The following is a 12,694-nucleotide window of genomic DNA, read 5'->3' as shown; positions in this document are numbered from 1 at the left end:
ATAACGAGCATATCTCCAAAAGGACCATCCTTCTTGTTCTTTAGGGTGGCCAGGTACTGAGGACAGTTCTACTTCCAATGGCCGTCTGAATTACAGTGAAAATTTTTTTCTTTTCAGCAGCCTTCTTCTTCGGTTCCGTCTTCTTCCTTTTTCCATCCACCTTCTACTTTTTTGCAGACTTCTTCTTCTTTTCAAAAGACTTTCTCTTGGAAGAAATCTGCTCCACAATAAGGACTGAGCCTTTTGAACCCTTCAAAGAAAGCTCAGTCGTAACCAATATGTTCATTAACTCAGCCAAGATACACTGCATCTTATGCATATGAAAGTTCATGATAAATTGGTCATATGCATCAGACAAGGACTGAAGGATCATATCAATCTGAAAATTCTTATCTAAGATAACACTGAGCTTCTCAAGCTCCTCAATGTCCTTGATCATTGACAAACAATGATCTTGGACTGACTGTCCATCATGCATTTTAGCCTTAAAAAGTCTTTGACAGACTTGATACTTCGCTACGCGACTTTGTTCACCAAACAACTCTTATAGGTAAGCCAACATTTGGCAGGTAGTCATAATGTTCTCATACTGACGCTGCAAGTCATCAGACATGGCACCCAACATGTAGTACCTGGCTTTGTTATCATCATCCGTTCACTTTTCCAGAGACGCTCTCTGTTCAGCAATCGACGTGCTGGTATGGTAGGTGGGTCCTAGTCCAAGACATGAGTCAGTTTTTCAGAACTCAAAATAATTCTGTAGTTCCTCAACCAATCCTTGAAATTAGGTCTAGTCAATCTGTGGGTGTCTAGTATTTTGGTCAGGGGGTTGGACGCAGACATATTTTCTGTAGAGAGTCAAGAGTTTCTAGTTAGATTTTATAATCAGACTTAACCAATTTATTTAAAAATTTTATTTTTAAATAAATTAGGCTCTCACTATTTTCTCAAATCCCTACACTCCCTAGGTAGAGATGTGAAAATCTTCGTGATTAGTGATTTTTAGTGAGTGGTGCAGTCTCACCGACTGGCTCACCACCTCACCTAACAGTTATTGGTGATGGGTCAACTGATGAGTGGACAACTCTTGTCCAATAATTCTCTAATCATGATGCACCCAAAACTTGATCTCTAATTCATGAAGCTCACCGTGCCCAAAATATTGCTCCAATCCTTAGTTAAGTCAGACCCACCATTTGCACGAACTAGATTCTGATTGAGTCCCTCACCGTATCCAGAATATTGAGCACAACCCATCCTCTAATCCATAGCATCCAATGCCTAATGAACATGGTTGTGTCTTTTCAGTGCAACTGAGCCACTGTAACCAGCCGAGAACAATCAACCCCGAGAAGGGCCCGTACATCCACAATGGTGGAAGATCTTAGACTTAATATTTTCTTAGAGAGATTTGATTTAGGTCTCATTAAACTTGACTTGACATAGTCATAACAATTATGACTAACCTAGTGACATGGGTTAGCTCGAATTATTAGCCACCACAAATCAAAACTGGGTCAACACATATGGCCAGGTAAGTGAGACTAGTGGGAGAGATATGTCATTAACTTAACAAGAACGCATTCGAGTCGAGTAGCTCCCAATTAAAAATCAGTCGGTCGCATCTGCCCAACTTATCTTAGACACCAAATTATCGAACTAGAACCAATTGGGTTAGCCTACAATCCAGGCTCTAACTACTGAGCCAAATTAGGTCTTAACTTGATCGAGTCACATCTAAATATGATTCGACCTTGATCTAGACTTAATCCTATTAGGCTGGTCAATTATTAGCTTTCATGATCCCACTTAACCAACTTTTGATTCGATTTAATCAACCGCTAGACCTAATTGAGCTACCCAAGCCCGAATTTAATTTTATGAAAATGACTTAGATCTGAAATTCTCAATTTTAGACCTAATTTAATTTCATAAACTTAATTCATTAATTAAGTCTTGGGTTCATAAATAAAATATGTAAATAAATCTTAGGATTTCAGGATCTAGAGTTTTGCAGAAAAGTAAATTTGATTTCTGATTAAGGATGGACGTGCAGCACCCCTACATGCCATAAGAATACCCCATTGAATGGGAGGAGAGAGTTTTAAACCCTTCTTTGTTCTTATGACCGGACGGCCATGAGGAACACCTTAATCAAAAATATTGATTTAACTATAAAACTAGTTAGATCTAAGTTACATATCACATATATAATTTCAGATCTAACTTATACATGCTTTGCATACATCTCATGTATTAAAATCTGATCTAATTAGCATGCTTTCAGATCTGATACATCATATGTAACATCTAAAAAATAAGATTTAAATTGAACTATTCAATATAAAATCTATTTTAGACAGTTACTAGAATAATTCTACAACTAGTCTCGGTATGCAGCAGATCAATCTTATGAATTAATTAAATTTTAGTTTTTATTTTTTGATCTGAATATAATATTTATAAATTAGAGAATAAATTAGATTTAATTTATATTTTAATCATATTAAAATATAAAACTTCAAGACTATTCATAGTTCAAACTATTCCTAGTCTAGTCATGCATCTCATACATGTTAGATCTGCTTAGATTTAATTTTAAATTTTTTAATTTGAGATCTAATTATATCTGATGTGATATCTAAAATCTATTAATATCAGAAAAATAAAAATAAAAATTAAATCTAAATTAGATCTAAAATAGACCCATCAACCTGGCTCTGATACCAGTTGAAGGAAAAATTGCCTTTTTCCTTGTAGGATCTTCCAGATCTAATGAGATCTAGGACAGAATATTTAAAAAAAATTATTCTATATTATTTTAGATCTAAGATATATTAAATTTGATTCTTATTATCTAATATTTAATCTAAAATTAAATCTAAAACTTGAGAATTAGAGAAATACCTCTAGGGTAACTAGATTACCTTGTAGATGATCGCAGTAATGCCCGAGGTTCAAAAATAACCACATAGTCATCTGGCCTCTACCGATATCCACTCAAGTAGAATCTAGATTGTCTTCTCCTCATGAATCTTTGCTCCAAAAATTAGATCTAGATCTGATCTGGAAGATCTTCTAAAGCTGGAGCAACAGCTTCTCAACAAATCCCTGCAGCCTTCTGATCAGGGAGCCACCACGCCTTGGACAAGCACCAGATGGATGCCCAACTCCTTGGACGTGAAGAGGAGAGGGAGAGGAGTAGAGGGGATATGGAGAAGTGGAGGGAAATCTCATTTTTTTTATGTATTGAGCAGAATCACACAACTAGGCACAGATAGGGTTTAAATAGACCCTGCTGCGCCATGCAGTGCCACATCATTCGACCAATCAAAAAATTCCAATTAATTTTGAAAAAATTTTGATTGATGGAGTGATATCATCTGATCATATCAGATAAAAATCCCCATAATCTCTCCTACTATTGGTGCCAACACTAGATAAGCACAGTGAGATTGACGCCCCACAGTCCAAGTTGATCAAGGGATCAGAGTCCTCATCTCATGGGACTCTATCCTTATCCACTTGGGGCGCACGCACAATCTGATCATGGAACCCACTTTGAGGCCTAATTTAGTAGGTGAAAACTCCACAAAAACTCTCCAATGACCTCTTGCCAAGTGGCCTTCAGTTTAAGATCCATAAGTCAACGTTTGACCGATGTCCTAAAACAGAAATGACAGGTGATAGGAATTGACAGGTGTTGTCTTAAATTCATCTCATGAATTAAGATAAGATTTTTTTGAGCTAGATTAGCTCTAGTCAGACTGAGAGAAACCATCTCAAGGTTCTCTGGGTGAGTCAAATAACATTTGGCTTAGTCGAGATGAAAAAGATTGTACGAGGAGAAAGTTAGGCTCAATCGTGTGCTAGCATGATTTCTTTGAACCTAATTGGATCTAATCCAAATCAATCAAACTGAGCTAGCTCAATTGATGACATCCAGACCCTAACTCTTGTTTGTGTGATCCAGTTAGATTCATTTTTGTATGATAATGAGACATGTCATGATCTCATCATCGACATCATCAAAACTCCTTTCGATGGATCAGAACTCTTCTGATTCAGACAATTAGAATGATCGATCATCAAGATCATTCTAATTGCTCTCAAAATCCGCTAGTGACACCTAGTAGTATATGGTGGCAACCTATTAGAAATGAAGATGAACCTCTCAGTGCAGCTGTGTGATTGAGTTCTTCTATCATGAGTCCCGACTAAATTATGGTTAAGGTGAACTCGTCAAATCCAATATCAGTCATATGAATCAATCGATCGATCCAAATCAGATGTGAAACCTTAATAAAAATTTTTTTTTCATTATTTCACTCTGCCCTGGCCATGGGCTTAAGGACTCAATCTTTCGATCATCATAGGACTACTCCTCTTATCTGCCGAGGTTGATAGATCCCATCTTGGTGCGATCTGGTTCCTACAATGAATATACTACAGCCAACATACACCTCAGAATTTTAAATAGCTAGGAGATCGAGTTATGGTGTAGTCAAACTATAATACGCTCAAGGTGAACTATCGATGCACCTTAGGTCAAAGAACTAGACACACAGCTGCAGCATCGAGCTTGTCGTTGACAAGAAGGTAGACTTCCTTATGACTGCTCGAGGTGGTCACGCTCAGTACTCTCATTCTTAACGAATATCTGTACTCTCACTCCAGTGTCTCCACACCGTAGACTCAAGAATCATCTACCTAAGAAAGCGATCATACACCAACCTTCCGGATCGATCACCATCCTCGTGATGATCCTATGGTCAGGAGTTGTTTATGAGTTAGTTATGTAAATTCATGCCTTAAATTTTTAACTCTTGAAAATATGAATTAACATTCCTACTAACTCAAAGGATGTATCACAGACATAATGTACATAATGTGATAGTAGAATAATCTTTTTATTTATTTATAGTCAAAATTATAAATTTGCCCTTATATTTGTACAGGAATGTGTCAGCCAATCTGGCATCTAGGGCACAATCTAACACTAGTGCCATAGCTCAGGCGAAGGAACCCAAAGCACATCAGCGAATGAAGCATATTTTGCACCGCTTCCATCTGGTTTGGGAGATCATGGATCGAGGAGACGTCGACCTTCAGAAGATCGACGGAAAGGAGAATCAGACCGACCCCTTTAGTAAAGCTCTGGTGATAAAGGAGTTCGACAACCACAAGTCAAAGATGGGTATTAGATACTATGTCGAGTGACTTTAGGACAAGTGGGAGTTATTAAAAAATATGTCCTAAAAGTCAATCGTCAAGCTGTTGATGGTTGAGCAACCAAGTATTGTAATTGATTTGTTAATAAATAAAATATATTTGGTATTTTCATCATAAGCATTCATCTTCTGATGAACTCCGTTATTATGATGAAGTCATTAGGACTATTTAGATTCGATAAAGAGAGGATTTATCGATTAGACCTTAAAACTATTCACGACTAAATGATAGGCTATTAATAAGGATGATAGCTTCTATCGAGCATAGGTCACTGTAGGTCATATGGGTTGGTTGTTCTCTTAACCAAGGAGTGTGGAGATATTGGTATGGCATACAAGTGAGACGTAAGGGTATATCATCATTGAACGTGACCAACTCTAGAGTATTCTGCTGTCGAGAGGTCTCTGATGGGATATAGGTATAAGGGTCCCTTAGACCTGAGATCACCTCAGTGACTTACAAGCAACTCACTGTGCTTTGGTACTGGACTAACTGAATTTTTAATTCAGTGATGAAAGGCTTCTGGGTATAGTCAAGTACTTGCAAAGTCAGAATATGATCGAGATGGGATTGACCACTCTAAGAGTTGGAAAAGTATGAGTCACTGTATTTCAATTTAGCAAAATCTTGGCTAGGATAATCCATCAGATGGATTTGATATTTTGAAATACAATGTGGACAACTTGATCAGAGTTGATAGTTGAACTCTGAAGTATCCTATTATCTTTTGGGTCAAGGAGATGAATTATATGGAAACTATATCCGCATGGATTCTAAGGATGTTGTTCTACACATTCGACCTATCCTATCGTCGAGTACCATTACTAGATGGTCACTTCGATTGGTACAAAAATTTATTCCTATGCTATCGGCTTAGGTTCGGACCTATGAGGTCATACACATTAGAGTTCATGATCCAATTGGATGGTTGATCAATGATTAAGAATCATTCTTGAGTTAAATGATCAATACGATTGACATTTAACCTAGTGTAAGTGTTGCAGGAGGATCGATTAGCAATTCGATTGCTAATTGGCTTAATTTGATTAAGTCAATAGGCTGAGATTAAGTCTAATTGAATATAATTTAATTATATTTAGTTTGAGCTTGATTGGATCAAGTCTAATTGGTTTATTGGATAAGCCAAGTGCAAAGAAAAAACTAGTCCTAGTTCAATTAGGACTTGGGTCAACCTAATTTTTAATCTGATTAAAAAATTAAATCAGATTTAAATCTAATTTAATCTAATTAAATTAATCTCTTAATTAGATTAAGACCTATTTTAATTGAGTTGATCTAATTTTGGTTTGATTTGATTTGAGAAACCAAATTAAAACAAGTCATAAGATAGAATCCTAGTAAGACTAGGATTCCACCTTGCACCACATAAGCCCCCCCCCACGCTCTCTCTCTTATTCATGCCAATCCCCTCTTATTTTGTATGACAAAAGCCTTCTTCCAAGTCTTTTCTATATCCAAAAGATTTTCTCTCTTCTTTCATACATGGAAAGTGGTTGTGGATCAAATCAAAGTAGGAATAAGTTTGGATTTCAAATTCTATGAGATAGAGTTTTAGAAATCCAAAACTTTTTTTTTTTGCACTGAATTTACTCATATTTTTTTTGAGATTTTTGTGACTTCTAAAGTACACATTGTACACCCTTTTCTGGTGGTCCATGCACAAAAATAAGGAGGAGGCACCCAAGAGTTGGGTACCCCTTATCTTGCCATGTTTGGATAAGCCTTGAGTAGGTATTTGACCTGGACAAGGATACTATCATATCTCTCTCTATAAAATGTGTTTCTTCATAAAATTTTGGTAAACATATAAATTTGAGAGACCTTTGGGGTATCCAAAAATCAAAGAGAAAGACCTTTGGGTTGTGGAGATATAATAGACACAAGATAGGGTGTCTAGGAGAGAGTAAAGAGAAGAAGAAGAGGGTCTTCTTCTAGGGTTGTTAGTTTCATCTCTTTTCTTCCTCCATCTTGAGTTTTTTGAGAGTGTCTCAGATCTAAAACTCCTCCTCCTACTTTTTATCTTTGAAAGAGCCCAAATCAAGAAGAAGGAGGCACCTGATCAACCATCAAAGAAGGATCAGTGCAGTACTAGCATACTGTGCTGATTTTCTGAAGCAGGACTTCTGATCGAGATTCGTGGGCTCGTGTGGATGACTCCTAGAGATCTGACGTATGTGCAATTTGCAACATCATCCTCAAGCCCAGATCAGTAAGGTTAGAAAGTCTAACTTGCAAGGTAATAGATCTGATCTATTGTTTAATACATACATTAGATGTAGTATAGAAACATGTTGATATGATCAACATGTAGTTCATGCTCTATATATTTTAATTTTTGATTTAATATTATATAATAATTATATAATAGGATCTTAGATCTAGAGATTCTCTAATTTTAGAAAATAAATTTTAATTTATTTTAGTCTTCCACTATCTGATCTTGAAAAAGTTTCAAGATCTAATCCTGAAACCCTAGATCTGGTTCCTTCAAGGACAAGTGAGAGTTTTGAGAAATATATTCCAAAAGTCAATCGTCAACCTGTTGACAGTTGAGCAACCTTGTATTGTAATTGATTTGTTAATAAATAAAGTCTATTTTTAGCATTTTCATCATAAGTTTTAATCTTCTAATGAACTCTGTTATTGTGATGAAGTCCTTAGGACTATTTAGGTTCGATAAAGAGAGGATTTATCGATTAGTCTTTAAAATTGTTCATGACCAAATGATAGGCTGTTAATAAGGATGACAGCTTCTATCGAGCATAGATCGCTGTAGGCCATATGGGTTGGTTGTCCTCTTAATCAAAGAGTGTGGAGATACTGGTATGGCATACAGGTGAGATGTAAGGGTACATCATCATTGAATGTGACCAACTCAGAGCATTCTGCTGTTGAGAATGTCTCTGATGGGATATAGGTATAAGTGTCCCTTAGACCTGAGATCGCCTCAGTGACTTGCAAGCAACTCACTGTGCTTTGGTACTAAACTAACTGAATTTCTAATTCAGTGATGGAAGACTTTTGGGCACAGTCAAGTACTTGTGAAGTCAAAGTATGAATGAGATGGAATTGACCACTCCAAGAGTTGGAGAAGAATGAGTCGCTGTATTTCAATTTAGCAAAATTTTGATCAGGATAATCCATCAGATGGATTTGATATTTTGAAATACAATGTGGACAACCTGATCAGAGTTGACAGTTGAACTCTGAGGTATCCTATGAGCATTTTGGTCAAGAAGATAAATTATATGAAAACTATATCCGCATGGGTTCTAAGGATGTTGTTCTACACATTCGACCTATCCGACCGTCGGATACCATTACTAAATGGTCAATTTGATTGATATAAAAATTTATTTCTATGCTACCGACTTAGGTTCGGACCTATGAGGTCATACACATTAGAGTTCATGATCTGATCGGATGGTTGATCAACGATTAAGAATCGTTCTAGGGTTAAACGATCAATATGATGGACATTTAACCTAGTGCAAGTATTGCAGGAGGATCGATTAGCTATTCGATTGCTAATTAACTTAATTTGATTAAGACAATAGACTGAGATTAAGTCTAATTGAATATAATTTAATTAGATTTGATTTGGGCTTGATTGGATTAAGTCCAATTGGTTTATTGGATAAGCCAAGTGCAAGGAAAAACTAGTCCTAGTTCAATTAGGACTTGGATCAACCTAATTTTTAATTTGATTAAAAAATAAATTAAATTTAAATCTAATTTATTCTGATTAAATTAAATTTTTAATTGGATTAAGATCTATTTTAATTGGGTTGATTTAGTTTTAGTTTGATTTGGTTTGAGAAATCAAATTTGAACAAGTCATAGATTGAATCCTAGTAAGACTAGGATTCCACCTTGCGCCACCTTAGCCCCCCATGACCACTCTCTCTTATTTTGTATGATAAAACCTTCTCTTCCAGGCCTTCATGCACACTTAAAGCTTTCCACTCTTTTTCTCTTACATAGAATGTGGTTGTGGACCAAGTTAAAGTAGGAATTAGTTTGGATTTCAAATTCTATGAGATAGAATTTTAGGAAACCAAAACTCTTTTCTTATGGCACTGATTTAACCCAGATTTTTTTTGATATTTTTATGAATTTTATGGCACATATTGTGTGCCCTTTGCTGGTGGTCCATGGCAAAAAAAAAAGAAGGGGGCGCCCAAGAGTTAGGCACCACTTGTCTTGCCTTGTTTGGATTTTCTTTGACTAGGTATTTGACCTAGACAATGACTCTTCATATCTCATTATTTAAGATGAATTTCTTCTTGAAATTATTGTAAATTATAGAGCATTGATAGACCTTTGGAGCATATGAAAATCAGAGAGAAAGAGTTTTGGGGCATGGAGATATAATAGACACAAAACTAGGTGTCTAGGTGAGAGTAAAGAGAAGAAGAAGAGGGTCTTCTTCTAGGGTTGCTGAGTTCACATCTTCCCTAACTCCATCTATGAGTTTTCTGAGAGTGTCTCACATCTAAAACTCCTTCTCCTACTTTTTATTTTTGAAAGAGTCCAAATCAAGAAGAAGGAGGCATCTAATCGACCATCGAAGAAGAATCAACACAGCACTAGCATACTGTGCTAATTTTTTAGACTTGAACTTCTGATCATGATTCGTGGGCTCGTGTGGATGACTCCTAGAGGTTGGATGCATGTGTGGCTTGCAACATCATCCTCAAGCCTGGATCAGCAAAGTTAGAATATCTAACTTGCAAGGTAATAGATCTGATCTATTATATTTTACATACATTAGATGTAGTATAGAAATATGTTGATATGATCAACATGTAGTTCTTGCTCTTTATATTTTAATTTTTGATTTAATACCATGTAATAATCATGTAATAGATTTTTAGATCTAGAGATTCTCTGATTTTATAAGATAAATTTTGATTTATTTTAGTCTTTCGCTGCCTGATCTTGAAAAAATTTCAAGATCTAATCCTGAAACCCTAGATCTGGTTCCTTCACTAGAAATTGATCGCGTATAGGTTTTCGATTCTCCATCCAAGGAGTGTGGAAGATTCGTAGAACTAGTGGATCCTTATTTATTTTTAAAGTCTTTAGAACAAATATTAACCAAGTACAAACATCGAATTTGAAATTATTCTCTCTATAGATTATCATGTCGAGTTCTAATCCATTAGTCCAAATCTTTGACACCAATAGGTTGACTGGGTCCAATCACAATGACTAGCTCAGGAACTTGGGATTAGATCTTAGTTCTGAGAAATTGACTCATGTCCTCAACTAGAATCAGCTTTCTAAAGGTACATCTGATTTGCTCATAATTGAAACTAATCTAATGATTTTTTCTTCTTCCAGTTGGGTTCTAGATTCTAGTTCGAGTGCATACTTGTGCACTTCTATGCAAGGTCTAGAGGAAGTTAGAGGGCTAAGAGAAGGTGAGATTACTCTCGAGTTGGTAATGCAGTAAGAGTTACTGCTATAGCCGTCAGAACCTACTCTTTACGATTACTATCAGAATTTAGTTTAATTTTAAAGAATTATTATTATGTATCTGTGGTCAGTAGAAATTTGATTTCTGTATCTATGCTGGCATAGGATAATTATAACTTCTATTTTAATAAATACTTGTGCATAATTTATTTTAAAAATAGATGTGTTGCTCGTGCCTACATGATAGATGGTCTTTATCATTTGCATGTGGATGAAGTATTAATATGAACGAGCAAATAGTAAATACCATAGGATCTAAGAGATCTAGAGATAAGATTAGCCAAAAATATCTATGGTGCCTTAGGCTAGGTCATATAGGAGAGGACAGACTTAACAAATTGGAGAAAGATGGCCTTCATGGAACATTGACTTTCGAGTTTCATCCAATTTGTGAGTCCTATTTTCAAGAAAAGATGGCTAAACTATCCTTTGTAGGATAAGATAAAAGGACCACTGAGATATTAGCCCTGATACATACTGATGTGTGCGGTCTATTTGATGTACAGGCTAAGGATGGCTATCTCTACTTCATAACCTTTATCATTACTCACGATATGGGTTCATGTATTTGATATACCATAAGTCTGAAGCTTTTAAAAAGTTTAAAAAGTTTAGATATGAAGTGGAGAAACAAATCGAAAAGCTCATAAAGGTTCTTCGATCAGATCGAGGAGGAGAATACTTTAGTGAAGAATTTCGAATCTATCTTAAGGACAATAGTATGATCTCATAGTGGACACCTTCAGGGATGTCTCAGCTTAATGAGGTAACTGAAAAGAGAAATCAAACCCTATTGGATATGGTCTGATCCATGATGAGCTTTACAAACCTTCTCATTTTTTTGTAGGGACATGTGTTACTTTCTGCGATTCACCTTTTGAATATGATTTTCTCTAAATCTATTCCTACCACACCATATGAGTTATGGCATGGTAAGAATCTAACTCTTGGTTATCTCAAGACTTGGAGATGTTCGGCCTATGTCAAGCTACAGCAAGTGGACAAGTTAGAGGCTAGGTCAATTAGGGCTCGTTTTATAAGGTATCCTAAGGAATCTATGGGATACTATTTTTATCTTTCTGAGGAACACAATATGATGGGGAGCCATCATGCTATCTTCTTGAAAAAGAAGTTTATCCAAGATGGAGGCAGTGGGAGGAAGATTGAGCTCGAATAAAGGGTTTCTGAAGAGCATCGAGTCCAAGAATCTGACCAGTTATGAGCCAGTAGATGTGGTACCTCCTCCACCTCATAGATCAAGTAGGATCTTCCATCATCCTGAAAGGTACTTAGGTATACTTACAGAGGATTTAAAAGATGTATTTCTTGTGGAAGATAGGGATATTAGGAATGATCGCAAGACCTATGATGAAGCGATGTTTGATGTAGACTCCAAAAAATGAAAGGAAGCGATGCAGCCAAAAATTGACTCCATACATTCCAATCAGGTCTAGACCTTAGTAGATTCACCTGAATGTATTGTATCTATTGGGTGTAAATGAATCTATAAAAGAAAAATTAGATCGGATGGTAAGGTAGAGATCTATAAGGCAACACTGGTAATGAAAAATTATAGTCAATGCAAAGGCATTGACTACCAGAAAATCTTTTCGCCAGTTGCTATGCTGAAATCCATTCGAACTCTACTTACTATTACAGCTTACTATGATTATGAAATCTAACTGATGGATATGAAAATTGCTTTCCTAAATAGATATCCTGAGGAAGATATTTATATGGAGAAGCCTATGGGTTTCACATCCGGTGATAGTGATCACAAAATCTACAAGCTACAAAGGTCTATTTATAGACTTAAGCAAGCATCTCGAAGTTGGAATACTCACTTTAATGATGTGATCAAATTATTTAATTTCATCAGAAATGAGGAGGATATTGGAGTTTTATGGTTTCATGCATGCAAAAAAATTTTCAAAACAAGTATGCAGTGGAATTAAAAATT

The sequence above is a fragment of the Elaeis guineensis genome, chromosome 8 (genome assembly GCF_000442705.2).
Source record: "Elaeis guineensis isolate ETL-2024a chromosome 8, EG11, whole genome shotgun sequence".
Classification (NCBI taxonomy): Eukaryota; Viridiplantae; Streptophyta; class Magnoliopsida; order Arecales; family Arecaceae; genus Elaeis; species Elaeis guineensis.
Note: the sequence above shows the minus strand (reverse complement) of the source record.